The following is a 21,408-nucleotide window of genomic DNA, read 5'->3' on the forward strand; positions in this document are numbered from 1 at the left end:
TGTCCTTTCCCTTCCCTCCTTCCTTATTACCACAGAATAGTCTATTCTATTCTAACATAGAAATATGAAACTAATAGCTGTTCCATACAAATTCACCAATACCTTTTTTAGCTCAATCTTCACTAAGATTATATTTGTTACAGAAGAACACTTACTAAAGATGAAGGAAGATGTGAATTTATATATGCATATATATAATTCTGATATATATATTATATCCAAGATATATATACACACACACACACACACACACACACACACACATATATTAGGTGGAAAATGCTATATTGGAATTTTCTATCTAATTTCTGGAGATCTATATTAATTATGACAAAAGATGGAAATGGTTTCTTAACATATCAACTTCAACAATCATTTTCAGATTATATACTTGCCTCACCCAAATATACGCTGGTTACAAAAATTTTAAAAAGATTGGCAAATAGGGGCGCCTGGGTGGCTTAGTCGGTTAAGCATCCGACTTTCGCTTAGGTCATGATCTCGCGGTTCGTGGGTTCGAGCCCCGCGTCGAGCTCTGTGCTGACTGGCAGCTCGGAGCCTGGAGCCTATTTCAGAGTCCGTGTCTCCCTCTCTCTCTGACCCTCCCCTGCTCACGCTGTCTCTCTCTCTCTCTCCTAGAAATAAATAAAATATATTAAAAAAAAAGATTGGCAAATAATTCTGAGATAGTATTTATTGCAGACTAAATGAAAAATCAAATCTAAACACCATGAGGTAGGAGGGAAAATATCATTTCATATTGATAAAAGGTACAATTTACAATGGACTTAAGAGTCATAAATCATTGGGGTGCCTGGGTGGCTTAGTCGGTTGAGCGTCCGACTTTCGCTTAGGTCATGATCTCGCGGTTCGTGGGTTCGAGCCCCGCGTCGGGCTCTCTGCTGACTGCCAGCTCAGAGCCTGGAGCCTGTTTCAGAGTCTGCGACTCCCTCTCTATCTGACCCTCCCCTGCTCATGCTGTCTCTCTCTCTCTCCTAGAAATAAATAAATATTTAAAAAAAGAGTCATAAATCATTATGCAACAAAATATTGAATCAAAATAAACTAATTGCTCTTTAAAAATGGAATGTGGCTTCGATACAACTTTCTCAGCTTTCGACAGATCAAGTAACTCCAAATGAAGCTAATAGAGGTTTTGAGTAATTTAATTGAAAGAGCTGAAATACATAAATGTATAAAGAAATGTTCAAACATTGATGAATATTAACTTGCATAACTAATATCAAGAACTGTTCCCTTGTAAACTAAAATTGTTATCAGCTACATTCTTCGATGTTTCATTGTATGTAATTAAATGCAGGAATGAACTGGGAGAGAGTCAGAAAAACACTTTTTTGATGTTTGTTTATTTATTTTGAGAGAGAGCGAGAGTGGGGGAGGAACAGAGAGAGGGAGAGAAAGAATCCTAAGCAGGCTCCTAACAGTGGCAGCACAGACACTGATGCAGGGTTCAATCTCACAAACTATGAGATCATGAGCTGAGCTGAAATCAAGAGTTGGGTGCTTAACTGACTGAGCCACCCAGGTACCCCAGAAGAACACTTTTTGAGGGACTTAAACTCATTTTTATTTTAGCCTTTAAAGGTTTCCTACTGTCAGTGGATAAATTCAAATCCTTAGCATGATTTTAAAGTCCCTGCAGGTGTCTTGGTATGATGAGTATTTTTTCAATCCTTGGCCAAGGCGTAAGGCATTCCATCAGTAAGAGGGCATCCTTTAGGCTGAGGGAGTAATGATCTGAAAATTAAAATCTGGCTGTACACCTATCAGAAAAAGTAGAAGAATGCTCCATCTTAAAATACTAGAAATAAATGTAATTATGGAGGGTCATGTAAATTCAGTTTTGTGTCTCTTGTTATAATTATGCCTTAGAGACAGCTCTATGTTGTGTATTATTTTCTCATTGAATAGTCTCTCCTTAGAAAGGCCAGTCCATCATCATTTGTATTGAACAGAAAACTAACTCCAGAAAGTGTTCTTAGACATATTGACAGAGCAAAGTGAAGCGGGGTCTGGAAACTGTTTTCAGGAGACTTAGTCCTCAAGGTGATATCCAGAAGAAATGTAAATAGTAGCAACTGTCTGTGAGGCAAGAATGTTGATCCTTGTTACAATGAGGGGATGGGAACTGAGATCTGACCTGCATCATCTGGGGGACTGTAAGCTACAAAGGACAAACAGAGGAAACAGACTGGCATCAAAATCCTTGAAGGGATGGGAGGATTAGCATAAAGCACAGTCAGGGTCAATATAAATTGGTATAGAACTCTCAAGAGCAACAGTTATTAACTGTAAGCAATAACATAAACAGCCATTGGTTCCTGATAATCCCAGAGCAAAGATCATAGGGGTGGAATTTAAGGGTAGGAGTTTGGCATGGAGGATCTCATGAGGACAGCATCTTGTTGAAGCAGGACCTATTCTTAGAAATGCACCCTGTCACAGGCATACCTCTACTACCTTGAAAGACAGGAAATTAAAAGGATACAAAAATGCTGATTCAAAGAAGCACATGCACCCTAATGTTTATAACAGCACTATCAACAATAGCTGAGTTATAGAAAGAACCCAAATGTCCACTGGCTGATGAATGGATAAGGAAAATGTGGTGTCTGTACACACACACACACACATACACACACACACACACCATGGAATATTACTCTGCAATAAAAAAAGAGTGAAATCTTGCCATTTCCAACAAATGTGGATGGAACTAGAGTGTATTATGCTAAGTGAAGTAAGTCATAGAAAGATAGATGTGTGATTTAATCCATATGTGGAATTTAAGAAACAAAATAGATGAACATGGGGGAAGGGAAAGAAAAATAAGATAGAAAGAGGAAGGCAAACCATAAGAGACTCTTAAATACAGACAACAACCTGAGGGTGGCTGGAGTGGTGTGGAGTGAGGGGATGGGCTAAATGCATGATGGGCATGAAGGAGGGCACTGGTTGGGATGAGCACTGGGTGTTATATGTAAATGATGAATCACTAAATTCTACTTCTGAAATCAAATAATAATAATAATAAAAGGAAATTATAAGTCTGTCACCTGGTATCATAGGGAAATTCTTATTTTTCTCAAAAAGTTAGCAAATATCAATATTAACAGAAAAGCAATTATGTAGGTAATTATGTAATAGCCCCTGCAATAGCTAATACCTATGTTAGAGATTACCCAAATACACACATTGTTAGCTGTACAGTTGTTTCATTAATCTTGTATATTTATATTTTGACACTGAGAAACTTTCTAAGTTTGAATAGATTGGAAAGGGAACAGAGAGATTACCAAACTGAACTCATGAAATATTTCCCTCAAAAACTTGCATTCACTACAGTCCATTTTCACACTTACCCAAGATACTCAAATCTTCCTTCTACTTCTATCATGAACCATCCTCCACAGAATTACCACAGTGGTATTTTGAAAATACTGCCCATGCCACTCTTTTAAAATGTTTAATGTTTCTGTTACCATTTGGTTGAAATCAAACTCTACGCAAACTCTGCCTTCAAAGCCATGCAAGATCTTGCCTCTCATAGATGAGGTTTCTAGCTCACTAACATGAAACTCCCTCTGCTGAGCACATCACAGACACAGCATCCTTTTAGATTCTTGAACTTCAAATACCCTTGCAAATACCCTGGCTGTAGAAATTCTTAACTCCTCCTCCCACTGAGCATGTCAGTTTGCATCTCCCATTTCCTATGTAGTCATTATCTCATTACTCTATTTACAGAATGTAACATTTTTATATGCAATAGAAAGAGTACTTTCCTTATTTATACATTTACTTATGTGTAGATCCTCTTCCCTTAGAATTTAAGCCCTGTGACCTAACTTGTGTCTAACTTGTTGATGACTTTATCTCAATGTTTATAGTAGCACCTGGTATGATGTTAGCACTCAATATGCACAGAATGAGTGAATGGATGCATCAAGAATGCATGATTACCATCAGACACAGGGCATCCCTTGATCATATAAACGTAAAACCTTCAAGGGTTATTAGCCAAGGGGCAATATCTGTGAGGAGGAACAGCCTGAGCAGGTATACCAAATTCTCTTGCTCTTCATGTCCCCTTCTCTTCAAGTAGGCTCTTATTCTATTTTCTACTTCTTGAATTACCACTGTCTCCTTTTGTACTCTGTGCTCTTTTTAAAGATCTGCATCAAGTGTAGGCAACATCCACATAGATTATTTACTATTTAAGGTTTTTGGTAGCTGTGCTAAGACACACTGGAACTTTCACAAGTCTATGAATAAGGTTAATGAAAGAGATACATAGAGCAAACATGAAATAAAACCATGTCTAGCCTAGATATGGTTGTGTCACGCTAATTTCTGTAGTTCACTGGCCTTATTCACCATGAGGTCTCCAAAGGAGAGAAAAAGAAAAATATCACCAAGAGGAATGGTTAAGTTTCCTTCTTTAGCTAAGGTCTAAGACCTTCTAGGTTAAGGTCTATTCATCTCTTAGATGAATACCTAACAAAGATAAATATATATTGGCTTATTCGCTATATGTGAAAACAAACATAACTATTAAAATTTTTAAATACAGTAACTGCACATAGTAACTGGTATAGGCATGGAATAGTCCCAAATAAAATACAGAAGGAGAATCAATGCAAATCAGGGAACTACACACACAGTATAAACTCCTTGAAGGTAGGAACCTATGTGCATCAAAATTATGTAAACAGCTAAATGATTCAGAAGATCAAAAATTCATTCTGTCTTTGATGAGGAGGAGGGTTTCCGAGAAGAGAGCACATGTAAAACCAGTTTTTAATATAACAGCTAACAGCAGGAGTTCCCAAGTAGGATAACAATGGGGCAGACTGATGGGTGGGGGTATCAAGAAGTCTGTGGATAGGGGCGCCTGGGTGGCTCAGTCGGTTAAGCGCCAGACTTCGGCTCAGGTCATGATCTCACGGTTTGTGGGTTCGAGCCCCACGTCGGGCTCTGTACCCACAGCTAGCTCAGAGCCTGGAGCCTGTTTCAGATTCTGTGTCTCCCTCTCTCTCTGACCCTCTCCTTCTCGCACTGTCTCTCTCTCTCTCTCAGAAATAAGCGAAAAACATTAAAAAAATAAGTATGTGGATAGCTAGAAAATGTAAAATGTTATTTCCATCTTAATTATCATAGTGTTTGCCACTAATCCAAGTATTGTAACTGATATTTCAGTTGTTCCTCTTGTCCCAATGTCTGAGTTTACTGAAATAAATGTTAGTTCCCTTTGAAGAGATCCTTGGACTAACTTATGAAGCTTTTTGAACCTATTTACAAAGCAACACTGTGATAGTTTTATTTCTTAGCTTCTGCTAGCTAAAATCAGTTTTCTCAGATCTCTTACTAGTACATATTTCCTTTTCCTTATTTAATCACTATTTTTACCCTCCTGTACACTAGGGGTCTATTTGTATAATACGCCCTATATTCTCAATAAGAGGAACAGGTCACGGAAGTCAAGGTATATGTCAGGTATCTTTGTACCCCAATGCTTGTTATAGACCTATCATATTTAGGCACTCAAAAAAGAATAGCTTACCTTGGACTTGAGAGAGTTCTTAATAGGACTTCTATATTAGTCAGAAGTCTTTGGTAGCAAGGGTCAGAAACCCAGCTGAGACAGCTCAAGTAAAAATGAATTTATTGACTCACGAAACTTTCAAGTTAAGAAACAAAGCTGACATAGGTATGGATGGAGGCCAGAGGCTCTGACCATTTTATCAGGGGCTCTACATTTCCCTCTTGAACTGTCATCTTTGGTCCCCTCTCTCTGTTGGCTTCTCTCTGGAAAGAAACATTTGCCAGGAAGAGGGAAAGGTAACTGCTGACAACTCTAAGCCAAGCATCTTAATAACCTTCAAATAAGAATAGAACATATATTTATCAAATATCAGGTAGTCTCTCATCCATGTTTCTTTGGTCAGATGTCCTGCTGGTACCAATCACTGAGCTAGAAAGAGGAGTTATTCTGTTGAATGTTACCAGGACCACACAGTTGAGAAAGGCCAATTCTTCAAAGTCTCACTGTGAGGCAGATCACATATTTCCATCTCACCTAACCCAACTTGTTTTCTGATCAATGAGTGCCTGGTAATTAATGCCCAAGTATCTGCTTAAGAACACTGAAGGTCAAGAAGATACCACATGTAAGTTGCCGACTTCATTTTTATTTTGTTGCTGTTACTTGACTAATTCTTCCCCATGGGACACCCTTCAGGGGTATTTGTTAACAGACTAATAGACTGAAGGTTTTGAGACAAGTTCATTTTATTTCCTTCAGTTTTTTAAGATGTAATGGAGCCACGGCTTTTGTCAACCAGCAATTTTCACACCTTAAGTCCTTAACCCTACTAGCTGATAATTAATTTCACAGTTACAGCATAGCTGTATCAGTTTCCAGTGAAAGAACTTGGATACCTCTAACACGGAGTGGGCACGAGGTAAGGCAACAGCAATCATTATTTCACAGGTGTTTGTATTTTTCCTATTTTCTTGTGCCTTGTGAATGTATTTACATGACAATTTGAAAATGATGTTTGGGCCATAATAGCTCCTAGACTGCTAAATACAGGAGGGGTCTGGGGATTTGCAGAGCTGGTAATGGGAAACCCGACTGAGCTAACATTTTGACACTGGCTCCTTCTCACGAAAGGCAAACAGAGAAGAGGAATTGAAAGGAAGCTGTCACTAGGAAACCACAAAACAGGGGAAAAAAAGGAAAGCTGCAGAGCACACAAAAAGGAGACAGAAAAAAATAAAGGAGTTAATTAACAAAAAGGTGACATCCAAACACTTGCAAACACAAGTGGGAAGAACTATATCAAGGAGTAGGAAAGATTAAATAAGCAGGCAAGCTCGGAAATCACTTTCTAATATTGCCAAAAATAAGAAATCTCATAAATAGCAATGAGAGCTGTCAAGGAAAGGACGGTCAGCACACAAACCTACTGTAGCTATGAAATACGCATTGGTTGCTACGAACCTTTTCTTTAACCTAGATCTTTTTAATAAGACCCACTTCCTTTGCATTGTCTTGTCTGTTGCCCGTATTAAAATCATGCCTATCACAATTGTCTGCCTTACAGAAATAGAGACTTTTATCCCCATGTCTTAGTCCACTGCTATTCTGCAAACATTTCTCTTCAGAGAGACTCGCTTGGTGAGCAACATCTCAGGGCTTGATGCTCTACAGGTGTGTCCTCATTGAACCCTTAGGACAAACTTCAAAGGTTGACACGCCTGTCTTTCTTGCAGGGAGCCTGCTAGAGGCTCCTGGAAGTTAATTCACTTGTACTTTGTCCAGCAGATTGCATATGAAGGGACAGAGACTAAGAGAACAGAGGTTTCCTTTTATTTCATCAATTAAAAAGGTCCAATAAGTGACTCCTTGGTTTGTAAGTCTTCTCCAAAGAGAAGACTTTTTGATTCCCTAACACCCAGCGCTCAATTACTGCACTTTTGCTTTCCATTTCTAAGACTGACTAGTATTTATTTTAAAAAAAAAGCAGATTTCTTTCTCTTTCTGTCACTTGAAATGCAGGAGCAGTTGTACCTGACAACTAAAAAAATCAAATCATGTTTCTGGTTCTAGGCAGAAAGTATAATAGAGTAGAATTACTGAAAATAACAATAATAACAACAATAATGTGAAAATTTGAATAGATTTCAGGAATATTGACATTTTATTCACCACCTTAATGTTTGGAATCTGTTGTCAATGCCTTCTTTTGGTCTTTATTATAATTATCATTATCAAACACTCTACTATGTGGCAGGCACCTTTTTGAGGTCATTACCTATATTAATTATTTATACTTCACAATCCTATAATGTCGATTCCTTTATTACCTGCATTTTACATGAGAAAACAGCAGTGCAGAGCTGTTTAATACCTTTCCAGAGCACATAGCTAGAAATCAGCTGGGCAAGTTTATCCGAACAAAGAGTCTGTACTTGTAACCACTACACCGGCGTTTCCAACACTTCAGCAGGCCTCAGAATCACCCAGTGAGCTTTTCTAAAGAACACGGTGTTAGACCCCAGCCCCAGGGTTTCTGATTCCGTGGGTCTGGGGTGGGAGTCAAAAGTGTGCGTTTCTAATAAGTTCCCAGGTGGCTGTTTCTACTGGTCCTGGAACCACCATTGGAGCACCACGGTACTATCAGTTACTGCCTCTTTTACTCAATTTCTCCCACATTCCCTTGAAGAGTGACAGAGAGGCATTAGTTAGAGTAAAGCCTGAAACTAGAGATAAGAAGGTCTGTGATAGCAGGAAAGACAGTTAAAAACTGAGCTGGGGGGCGCCTGGGTGACTTAGTCGGTTAAGCATCCGACTTTCGCTTAGGTCATGATCTCGCGGTTCGTGGGTTCGAGCCCCGCGTCGGGCTCTGTGCTGACTGCCAGCTCAGAGCCTGGAGCCTGTTTCAGTCTGTGACTCCCTCTCTCTCTGACCCTCCCCTGCTCACGCTGTCTCTCTCTCTCTCCTAGAAATAAATAAAAACATTTAAAAAATTAAAAAAAAAAAACTGAGCTGGGCTTTCACAATTGTTCAATTGTTCAGAAGAATCTTTAAAAATTAAATTGACTTGCACCTGTGCATTGTTGAGCTGGAGTACTGCACCCAGAGGAATGTGATGGACTGGCTGAGTGATCCTTCAGCGTCCCCTTGTGTTGCATGGGACTACAATGAGACCATAGCCTAGAAATGGGCATAAGTGTTTTACACAAAAGCATTCTGTTTGAGAACAAGCTGAGTCCATAAAGAGAGCCAAGGATGAAAAGGAGATATCCATGTTCAAGAGCAAGAGCCACAGCTTAAACAGTGTGATAAATCCACATTCTCACCAACACGTCCACTCAAACTCCTCCACAAACAGAAGTGAGGCAAAGGGGAGCAGTGACTGACTTCCCTGAATTGTGGTGTATTGGTGGGACATTGGTCCAAGAGCTGGGTTCATATGCCATGTCATAGTATTTAATGTAGTATCATATGACATGAATCAGTGCATTGGTGTTGGAAGGGAAACACCAGAATGAACCTCTCAGGCATAAAGTTTCTTTAACTGTATCTGGAATTAAAGGTAATAAATTTCAAACCTAGCTCCTGAAATTTATCACATTTGAGGCAGAGCCACACTGCTTTTCCTTATCCCTGTGTTTACACCACTGAGCATATCCATCCTCTCTCTCCTCAATCATTTCATTCTTAGATTGTGAGCCTGCCAAACCACTGCGGATTGGAGTGATAGGTGCTATAGGTTCACACACAGAGGCAGACGAATTAGCTACACATATCTTTTCAAACAACCATAAATTTGACAAAATTTAAACAGATCCCTGCTTCATGAAAAGAATGAGAAACAGGTTGGTAAAATTAAAGTCAACCAAACCACTCCTCTAATTCCTACTATTCTGGCAATTATGTAGAATATTCTTCGAATACATAATTAACTGAAAATTGATTTATTTGACTCAAATATAAAGGAGACAGATTTTGTCTTTATTTTTATTTATTTATTTATTTTTTACAAATAGTTTATTGTCAAATTAGTTTCCACCTAACACTNGACAGATTTTTTTAATGGTTTTTAAATTCTCTACATAACAATAATAATGAAAACGGACAAAGCAAATATTCAATAAATGCTGATATACCTTTCTGTGTGCTAAGATTTTTAAGGCACTAATTTGTTTAATTTTTATGACAACCTTTCAATATTATTAATGAAGGTACTGTTGTTTAAGAATATCAATGACAGAATCAAAATTCAAAGGTTGAAAATTCAAAGCAAAGATTCAAATTCAAAGAATTTTTTCTTGACTATTTGTCCAGCTAACTTTTAAGATAGTTGCAAGATTTAGGGGTACAAATTTGTAAATGTCTGGATGCTGCTTGGCACAAAGTAGACATTCTGTCAAGAATATCAATTATCATTTTTCTTCAGAGCTTCACATATTTACACATGATATGAACCTGACCAAATGTAATAACCTATAAATGGCATAGCTTCTTCTCTCCCAACCTACTGTACGATTGTGTGTATGTGTAAGCATATACATAAATGGATATATGAAAGACATCATTCTACGTACAATTAATAGAACATAATCTTGTCGACAGAATAGAAAGAACTAAATAAGACAAAATATTTTCTGAAAGGAAAGATTAGATTTGAAAAGAAGGCTTGGAATATTCTTTTAAAGATATTAAAAGAGAAACTACAAATTTTATTTACTGAGATTGCATTCGTTAAAAGTCTATTATTATAATTAGGTTTATTTATTTTGAGGGAGAAAGTGAGAGAGAGAGAGCATTTGCGGGGGAGGAGAAGTGAGGGGGAGACAGAGAGAGAGAGAGAGAGAGGGAGAATCCCAAGCAGGCTCTGCACTGTCAAAGCAGAGCCTGACATGGGGCTCGATCTGATGAACCATGAGATCATGACCTGAGCTAAAATCAAGAGTCAGACGCTTAACCAACTGAGTCACCCAGCTCCCCTAAAATCTATTATTAATACTGATAGAAGCAGGGGATGAAATGCAATTCAAGGGCCACATTCTTTAGTGGGATAGAAAACAGTTATAAATTATAGTGTGAAATGTCCTGTAATAGCTATCTTCACAGGAGGTTTAAAAGTAGAGAAATGTCACCTAAACCGGAGGATGATTGGGAAAGCTTCTCCGAGGATATGACACTCAATAAGAGACCTTGCAGGTATAGGCGGTTGGGGGTTAGACCAAGAAAGAAAGAAGGGAAAGGCACTTCAGACAGAGGAACCAGCTTTAAAACATTAAGTATGATAGAGATCGGCCAGTTTTCATGTTTTGCATGAGGCTGTGCACCATGGGACATTAGCTGGTAATCAATGAATTTATAATTCCATAGTCAAGTTACTGTAGACAAAGTTGAGTGTCTTAAGTTAACCAAGTTTTTAATTAAAATAAATTTAGATACCTTCCATGTGTAAAAGTGAAAGATACTCTTGAGGTACAGTCTGCAATATTTCCATTTTTCCTCTTCAGCAACATTGAGTTCCAATAACTACAAATTCCAACCTGGGGAGAATCTGCATTACATGATCCCTCGAAACATGGGTTCTCTTCCAAAATGGAGATATCCTGAAGTCGGAAGCAGCAGCTGGCTCGGAGTCAGAATGCCTGAATTCTAGTCTGCAAATAAACTGCTAATACCAAATGCGAATCTTTAGACTCCTTTTCTCTGAGCACTTGTTCATCATGTAAAACTGGGCAATTTCTAAGGTCTTTTCTAATGCCTGTACCACAGGGAAAGCCCCTCATTTGCTACATCATCATTTTTAGGAGTTTGACAATGTTCACCACCACAAAGTCCTCCTTACTGGAACGTCGACAAGGTCGATATTAATAACAAATTTGCTGTTGAACTCAAGGCATACTTTATTGTGGTGTAGTTTAAATAGGCCTTTTTGAAAGGTGTCACTCTAATTTATAACTTTTGCACACATTAACCAATTTTAAATAAAGTGCTTAACAAATGTGGCTGGTTTTTAGCTTTTGAGTCAAATTATGAAACCAGGTACAATATTATTATCTGCTGTTCTCAAGGACAATTTATAAATGAGATGTCACACTAAATAATGTTATGTTTCTGAGAAGAAGAACCTATTTTAATAATGAAATAGAGTAAGAAGTCATTCACAGCAAGAAGAATGCGGTCTTATTCTAATCTCTTAGACACATTTTATTTCTGATGCTTTACTTCCAGCACGCACTGGGGAAATCACCTAGCTCCTGCCTCCCTTACACATGTATCTGTAAATCAGCACAATGTATGACCAACAGCATACGCAATTTCAAACGAAACAAGAATGGTGATTGAGTGGTTGTGTACATTTTAATTTAAAGCAGGGTTTCTCACACCTCAATACTACTGACATCCTAGGCCAGATAATGCTTTTCTTTTTCTCCGGAGTGGGGCCTGGGGGACGCTCTTGCTGCTCACTCTTAGAAGTTAGTAACACCTCCCCAGTTGTGAAAAGCAAAAATGTCCCCAGACATTAATTAATGACCTCTAGGAAATAAAGAAAAATTGCCCTCAGTTGAAAGCCACTGATTTAACATATACACATTACATTTTGTTTGTATTATCTCTCTCTCTCTCTCTCTCTCAAGTTTAGTAAACCTGCAGGGTGTTTTCTTATAGGTTCTTGAAAATATTTTTTCTGTGTTTATTAAGCTCTTCTATCTAAGGACACATTTCCAGAATACAGTCATCAAATATTTGCATGACGACATGAAAGATTGTGATTACCTTTCTTTTCAATCACACTGGATGCACAAGTTAATATTTTTTTCCAGGTTTCCTCGGGTTGACGACTTTCAGTGATGAGGGAGCTCCCACCCAGTGAGATGGCTTACTACAGTTTTTGAAAGTTCTACGTATGAGAGAGCTCTGTCTTATATTGACTTGAAGTGTGGCCACACATCTCTTCAAATTTTGACCTCTGGAGATCTATTGTGACCTGCTACTTCCACCTTTTAAGTATGTTCTCCTTTGTGTTCTGCTTCCCCCTGTGCCTTTCTAAATCAGAGTCCTCTAAACCTTTACCAAAAAGCAAACAAAACAAAACAGAAACTTGCCCCTTGGTTACCGGAAAGGTTCTTAACTGGTTTCACTGACTTCTTTCTTTCCATTCTCCAGTTTATCATCCACACATATATCCAATTCATTTTTTAATGATCTAATTGTCATCCCCTGCTAAAAATCTCCTATAGGTCTCCCTCACTCTCGAGAGAGAAATTCAAAGTCTAAATCAGAGAGCAATCTGAGACACGGGCTTGCATGAGTCCAGCGGGGTCCCTGTGGACCATTATCCAATTCTCTGGCTTGTCTCCTGGAGCTAGTGTCCCTTCTTCTCACTGCTTAGTGTCCCCGTCTTTGTCATTCTGAGCACTCCATAGTGACACCTCTATTCTAATATTCAGTCTATGCTTACAAAACTGCACTAACTGGAAATCTATAGCCATCTACCTCATGATTATTTTCTACACTACAGTCCATAGGATCTATTCTGACCCCTCATGTTTCTCCAGCACCTGTATTAACTTTATGGCTCCATTTTCCTCATGCAGAATTCTTGTCTCTCACATTTACTCCCCCAACCCCCTCCGCTGTCCTTCTTCTATGCAGAACTAGTTACATAATAACTACAGAACTAACACTGCCTGATGTAAACACCATACCTTTCAAATGTCTGGACCTGATGGAAGTCACAAAGAGGAAGAGCATTTGCTTTTCTTGAAGACCAGAAGTAGAAAATTACGACTTGGAGACAGTTGTTATTTTTAAAGCCCCTTCGAGAAAGTGTTAAAATAAATTCTAGCTGTTCATTCATGTGTACAAACTTATATAGCTGTTGCTTTATCAACATAAACATATGTTGAAAAATGGGTTGCTTTATTTATATGCACATTTGTTTGTTTGGAGGGCTTTTGGAAGAATGGCATTATACCATTAAAACATTAGTTTGCCATATGACCTTGTGCAAGTCCTTTAAACTATCTGTACTTTAATTTCTTTATTTGGGGAAAGAAAAGTGATTATAAGATTCCTGGAACTACTTTAAGCTGGAAAACTGTACTTTTCATTGTTTCACAACATAGTTGTTCAGTAAGCAATGGTTACTTTCTATCCATCCTCCCTCTTCTTCCTTCAATTTAGAACTCCAGGTTTTCTTCAAACGCCTACCTCTTACCTCTGTGGCTTTTCCTGGGTTAAGACCAATTACTTCCAGCTCAGCAGTTAATACAAACTGTTCTAAATAATAATAGTGCTCTGATTCTCTTTGTGGATCCAGCAATGGGCATGATACCCTGTGAGAGTTTGCTGAAGGGCTTCTGGGTAAGGTTAAATCACTCTAGCTATAAAATCTTAGAGAAAAAAATAGTCCTTTTTGTCCCTGAATATCTTATATCTAGACTGTTAAACTGAATCATCTCTGGATTTTCTTGAACAGTGAGGGGAAATGACATCAGGGAAAAGTGATACATTGTTGATGGTAGAAAAGAACATAGGAAGGAATAAAGTTGATACAATTGAGCTACTAAATCAATATACTATGTAACTTGCCTATGACTGGAGCTGCTAATTTTTCCCACCCCCAGCCCTATCCACTCTCCTCTCCTTCATTTTTCAGTAGCAAAATCCCCTTCGATTTTTTTTTAAATTTAATGTTTATTTTTGAGAGAGAGAGAAAGACCCACGGAAGGAGAGAATGAGTGGGGGAGGGGCAGACAGAGAGGGAGACAGAATTTGAAGCAAGCTCCAGGCTCTGAGCTGTCAGCACAGAGCCCAGTGCGGGGCCTGAACTCATGAGTCATGAGATCATGACCTGAGCTGAAGTTGGATGCTTAACCAACTGGGCCACACAGGTGCCCCAAATTCTCTTCAATTTTATTAGGCAAGTCATTTTCACAGCTAGGTGTGACCATGAGAATGAGATCTTGTAAACAGAATGTGAACAGAACTGCCCGGTTACTCCTTTAAAAGGAAATTGCTTGCTTTGTATTTATTTCTTGTTCCCTTTTCCCATGGGCTAGAACATATTATACGGGGTCAAATGAGCCAGAAACGAACAGAAGCATGATGATAACATCATATAGGCTGCTAGAGTAACAACAAACAGAACTTCTGGGGAGGAGGACTTCACAGAGCAGAGCCACAGACTTGCCCTGAATACCCTCCTCTAGATATGGTCCACCTTCGTCTTGAGAAAGAGAATATCTCATCTTGTTTAACCGTGCATTTTGGAGTCTCATTTTTATTGTAGCCTAACCTATACACACCTAATATGCCATGCTTCAATAGGACTCATTGCTTTGTGAGGTAATATAGTTCCTTTTGAGTTCATGTCAATAGTGAACTTTTGTTTCTAGATACCAAAATCTTTCTAATTGGTCCAACCAAATTTCACATCTGTGCCCTGTTTGTAAACAAAAGCACAACAAAGCCTTTATAATACAACTACTGAAAATTAATATCTAGAGGGTATTTTAAGGTGGATTTAATCCAAATATGATCAGGAATTAAAAATAAAGAAATCACGGGCTAACATTTTTAGATCTTCCAACTGTTTGCATGCCTTCATGAATAATGGAAATAAGAATAAGTGTCTGTAAATGCAGCAGAAAATCTAAGAAGAATTTAGAAGAACTTGAACAGCTCTTCAAAGGGGTAAGTACTGTGGGAAAGCCATTATGATTCAGAATTTAAGATCCAGGGAGATTATAGGAGTCCTTTAAATCACTGATGAGACAGCCCAAAGAGACACATAAAATTACCAAACTAAAATTGTCAAGAGAGAGGCAGACTGACTCTTCTAAATGATGGAGGTGAGCAGCTATATGCTGTCACTTGGCATGGAGGAGAAACTATCTTGGGGGTTCTATGTCATCCCCTGAAAAATAAGGGGATGGCCTCTAAGATGCTGTCTAGGTGTGACTGTCTACACTCCACAAATGTGGGAGAGGTTCCCTTGCACACCTTGTGCCGCTCCTCCAGCAAACTGGAAAACTTCTATGTAAGTATCTACAGAGCAGATATTTACTTACTCTTTGTGAGAAAAGAGGCTTTAGAAGTAATCCAAGTGGCCACATGGCATGTATGGAGATTGCTACAGATGTACCACATCTACGTATGAAGAAAAAGAATCAATTTAATTTAGAATAGAAATATGAATATGTGATGATACAGTTAATTATCACTATAGATTTTATGTGCATTTTTTAAAAAGAAAAGAAAGTTCCTGACTATCAGCTGAACCAGTGCTGAGAAACTATGAGAACCAGATAAAATCAGGCTGTAGTAAGAAAATACCTCCCATACGCACAAAACATAATTCTGCCACAAATGCCCAAAGTCTAACTTTCTTAATTTGATGAGTCTTAAAATTCCAGAAAAGGAAGACCTGCAACTGGTTTGTGTTGTTAGTTTTCTACATTGTTTACCTAAAATTTGGGGGAAATAATAATGCATATAACATGCCAACTCTGTGTATTATTATATCCCAACTTGTCTGAAATTTTGAGTATGGAAAATGGCAAATGCCAGAGTGCTGACTATGTTCCAGAAACATGTCTAAGTGTTTTTATATGTACCTTCTAATGTAACAAGCCCTACTGTTATTACCCTTACTTAATTCATGACTTCTGAACAGTTTGAGGCAACTGCCCTGGATAAATACTGATCTAGAAGTCAACCAGAGATGAGCTATCCTTAAAGTATTAGCTTGTAACTTGAGCCTACCAGTTAATGCAATATTACACACTCACTAATAAATGTCAGCAATAAACCAGTTGATATAACATCTTATTTAACCATGTATTTGAAGTCTCATCTTTATTGTAGCTTAACCTATATACATCAACAAGACTCATTGCTTTGTGAGGTAATAAATTCCCTTTTCATTTATGTCAATTTGAATAGCAAACTTTTGTTTCTGGATGCCAAAATCTTTTGAATTGGTCCAGCCAATTTACCCATAAGCACTTACCCATGTTAACTGGAGAGAAAAGATGTATCACTTTATGCTTAACAGCTTTGTAATAAAAGTCTACTGAGTCAAAGTGAAAAGAAATACTCCTACACGATAACAATAGTTGTGCCAAAATATCATAGGTTATTTTTTATCTATTGCTCTGATTTCCTACTATATGCATATATCAATTTTAGTGCTCTAAAACAAATATCTATTTGTTTTATATATGTATCAAAATTATAAATTGTTGGACAGTGAAAAATTATGAGACACACAAATATGCCCTGTCTGATGGAAGGAAAGATAATGTAGTGGAAAGATATGGGTATCAAGTTGTAAGTATTAGTGTCACTTTACTGGTAAAAGACGAAAGGAAATAGTGACAAAATTAATACAAAATGATATGAAATATTTTTATATATCAGTTACTCAACAGAACACATTATTTTGTTTTTGTTTCAGTTTTAAGGAATCTATGAACCTCAAGTTGACATCATAGAATTTGGTAATATGCAAAAATAATTACAGAAATGGTGGTCAGAAATGGGAGAGTTAAGAAGTCAGAAAAAATTACAGTGCATTAGGTAAATTTTTCTTAATCGTCTCTCCTATGAAAATAAGACAAATGTTAGAATAAAAAATGTAATCATCAGGGCGCCTGGGTGGCTCAGTCAAGCAGGTCATGATCTCGCAGTTCATGAGTTGGAGCCCTGTGTCAGGCTCTGTGCTGACAGCTCAGAGTCTGGGGCCTGCTTTGGATTCTGTGTCTCCTTCTCTTTCTCTGTCTCTATCTCTCTGTCTCTCTCTCAAAAAAAAAAAATTAAAACTGGTTAATGCAATCATCTTAAAAGATTTCTAGATCTGAAAAGATAGTAAGCTAAAGTGCTAAAGCACAAAGCCATGTCCCTGTGGCAGCACTTGCCAGTATCACACTCTGGGTTTCGATGTGCTAGACTTGCATAGTGAGAAATACTAAGTTGAGGGCCAGGCTCATCAAAAGTGAGAGTCTCACAGAATACCCTTCTTTATATTAAGTTGGAATTTTAGGATGGGCAAGCATAAACATGATTCTCCTGCCCTCCTTAAAAAATAGATAACCAAGGAAAAGAATACTTTGGTGTTGAGCCCAGCATGAGAAGGAAGAGAATAAAATGTACCTGAGACATTTTAGCCACAGTATTGCTTTCTTTAGGTTTACACATAATCATGGTGGAGCAGGGAACACCAAGCCATAAAACTGATTTTAGAGAGTCCCAAAATGGCACTCTCCCAGATACCAAGCAGAATCAAACAGTTCAACTCTCTGCAAAAAGGAGAGTTCTTCCAGGTCTCAGGAAACTGGTATACTTTTCTGAAGGCCAGGACCAGGATACAAAGCTTGGCCAGTCACAAAGGGAATAGACAATATAAGCAAAACCAGATGAAAAACAATACAGAGCAAAAAGAGAGTCACGCTGAATTTTAAATACTGAAAACATCAAACCAACATTATTTTTAAAAAAAGACAATTATATTTAAACAAATAAAAATCAAAGCTAAAAATATGTGCAGGGAGCAGGAAAATGTAAGCGGTGAAATAGTAAATAGAAATTTGAGAAATGAAAAAAACAATTACATTTAATAATTCACTGGACATTTCTGATGGGAGATTAGGCAGAGCAGAAAACATAATTGGTGAACTGGAATATATATAGATCTGAATGAAGTATCTGGATTTCGGCATGGAAAGACAGGACATAGTAAACTCAAAGAGAAGTTAGGATATAGAAAATAGAGTGGAAAAAGGTGGAAAATACTAAAAGGAAAGGAGGAAAGAAAAATAAGAGCAGAAGAAATATTGAAAAGTTAACAGTTGATAATTTTCTAGAGGAAAAAAATTGTTTCAAAAACATCAAAAATTTTCAAGCAGAGTAATTCAAAATTAATCCACAACCTGACAAGTTAGAATAAACCAGTATAGAAAGAAGATAATACACAATTTTTTAGAAGAACAGGAGAAAAATAAAACCCTACTTTCAAAGAAATTTGACATCTAACTTCTCAACAGGAACAATGCAAGCCTGAGAAAGTGGGATGATATCTTCATTGTGGGGAAAAAAACACAGAAAGCAAAAAAACAAGAGCCCACTTAGGACTCAATTCTCCGTATAAATATTATTCAAAAGTAAAGATATTTAAGACATAGACACAGAAAAAGAGAAGTCTCCATCCTGAAGCCTACACTAAAGGTAAATCCCTAAAGGATATATGTTAGTCAGATGAGAAATGATCCCAGATAGAGGTCCATAATGGAATAAGGATAATTAATGTGTAAATAAAAATTGACTATGTACAGTAAAAATAATATTTTGTGGGATTTACATCAATTGAAATTCAAATTTATAAAGCAATACCATATAATTTAAGATGAGAGTAAAAATGCTTTAAATTATACAAAATTTCTCTATTATTCAGGAGGAAAACATTGGCCTTGATTGACCTTGGAATTTGATGAGTTAAGGATGCATATGGAATTTCTAGATTAGTCACCTCAGTGACTAAGTGTGGCATTAATACCACACTTGTAAGGGGAAAAACTGAAGCCATTCTCAATCAATCAAAATCAGTGAGAGAGCAAGAGATGTGGTGGTGGTGGTGGTGGGGGGGGAACAGAAAGAGTGAAAAGCTACAATAAGTGGAATAAATAGAAAGCACAAAATATCCAAATAGATTAACAAGTCTATGAATTATAAATACACAAACTTCTTCAATTAAGGAATAAAGAAGAATGATAGAAAAAAAGGCAAAAACAGATCACACATCACATCAGAACTTCACTAATAGAAACTGTAAAGCAATTGCTTCAAGCAGAAGGAAAGAGACTCCAGATAAGAAGTCTGAGATACAAGGAAAGAAGAAAGTTACAGATGTGTGTTAGCAAATTTAAGCAAATATTAAATTCATAAAAAGGTAATAACACTTGTAGTTGACAAAGCAAAGTACAAGAAGAACAAATTAAAATAATAGATAGTAGAAATGGTGTTAAAGTGTTCCAACTTTATGACGTTAGCTGGGCAAAACTGCTTCTTCATTTCCCATTTCTGACATTTCAAGGGAGGGCTTGTTTCATGCCCTGTGCCTTTGTTGATGTTATTCCCTCAGCCTGATTAGCTTTCCTTCCTTTTTATTTCCCATTATTGAAGTACTATCTCAAGGCTTTACCACAGATGGCAAACCCTTTCAAATTGTCCAAAACGTCCCTCTTCTGCTCTCCCATAATACTATGTATTAAACTCCATTTTAACACAGATTGTTCCTGTCTCATATTATTTGCAGGGACTATTCTGAATTCACATTACTTTTTCTCAAAATGCTTAGTATTTCTCATAGGAGTGAATACATCCATGTACAAATGGCCAAGTGTACATTTACAAATAAATCCTAGGTCTAAAGGTATTTCAGTAGCATAAACATGTATCACCAATGCCTGCTGGAGACCTTATCTTCTCCAATTTCGAACCATAAAGAATACATACTTAACTACATGTACCCACATCTTTTATGAAATTATGACCAACAAAATGTGCCAGGCAATCACAAAGCATTGATACTGTTCTTACATAGAGTTCCAAGAATGAACAAATGTTAGGGTCTCAAAAAATGCAAATCAGGAAGTATAGAAAAGCTCAATCTTACCGTCTTCTAACTAAACTTTTTGTAATCCAAAACAGTAAGTTTTACCTTGGGTTTGATTTCAAATGAGTGCTTAGGTTAGCTTTTGTGCAATTCAACATCCTTGTTTATTTCTAACAGGAATTTAGAAAATGCCCATTTGGTCTCTGTAATGTCTTAGTCTTTTTAACTTTTGAATAGGGGCTAAAGAAAAGAAATCTTTAAAAAAAAATCTCTAAATCTCGAACCATAAACAAAAGTTCTAACTCTAAGTCAAATGTAATTATGCAAAGACTGAATCCCAAGTAATGAGGTCATATGAAATAATACACCTGTTTCTTTCACTCAAATTCTTCAAGGAAGACTGTTAATGAGAAAACCACAATAAAAATTAGCCCATGTGAAAGACTGACTTAAGGATCTCCTAGAGGCTTTATTCGAGAATGATTTTCTGAAAAGATCTGAAATCTTTGGAATGGAGAAGCTGACAAAAGAAGGGAGCTTATGAAAGGAAAAAATAATTACGGAGGTAATTGGCAAAAGAGAAAATGAATGATAAACTCCCAAATCAGTAGAATATAAAGCACCTAAAGCTTATAAAATACAAGTCACGAAGGACTGTTTTCCTCTGGCTTCACTGGAATGACTTCCTACATGGGCCACATTTTGAGTGCAGTCACCAGCACAGCTTTCAGGAATTTCAAATATTAATTGGGTTATTACTTAGCTTGAAAATATATATAGCACAGTACACTTAGCACTACAAGATAATGATTCAAGATGATTCTCTTAAGAATAGTTTCCTTTCCAATTAAACCTCCTAATACTTACAATAAGTATTTCATTTGTAAATTGCTACTTATCAGACATTCCCTATTAAAATACATCTTGAACCTCTTCCAAATTGCTCAGCCTATACTGAGCTATCAGGAAAACCTAACCTGTTCGTCAATGAGGGGTTTTGAATAAGGCAATGTCGACAATAAACTATTTATTTTATTTTCTTCTAAATTTTTAATACTATCGTCTGCATATCATGCATGCCTATAACACAGAGGATTACATAAGAAGCAGGAACATTCTTGCTATCAAATATCTCCCTGATTAATATTTCAATTTTCCAAAACAGCACACATAAAGACTATGATGATAATTATTATCAAAAATAATAATATATTAAAACTAACAATTATCAATGTTA

General features: G+C 37.1%; 1 long non-coding RNA gene across 1 annotated transcript in view; it reads right to left on the minus strand.

Annotated features, from left to right (window-relative positions):
• Positions 1 to 11,002: 11,002 nt before the first annotated feature.
• LOC144229203 (uncharacterized) overlaps positions 11,003 to 21,408 on the minus strand; it is a 40,201-nt gene continuing 29,795 nt past the window's right edge. Inside the window, exons 2-3 of the long non-coding RNA XR_013334387.1 lie at positions 15,631 to 15,709; positions 11,003 to 11,222 (exon numbers count right to left, since the gene is read on the minus strand). This is a non-coding gene — a long non-coding RNA (uncharacterized LOC144229203). The remainder of the gene's footprint in view (positions 11,223 to 15,630; positions 15,710 to 21,408) is intronic.

Source organism: Crocuta crocuta, unplaced genomic scaffold (genome assembly GCF_008692635.1).
Source record: "Crocuta crocuta isolate KB4526 unplaced genomic scaffold, BGI_CrCroc_1.0 scaffold507, whole genome shotgun sequence".
Taxonomy (NCBI): domain Eukaryota; kingdom Metazoa; phylum Chordata; class Mammalia; order Carnivora; family Hyaenidae; genus Crocuta; species Crocuta crocuta.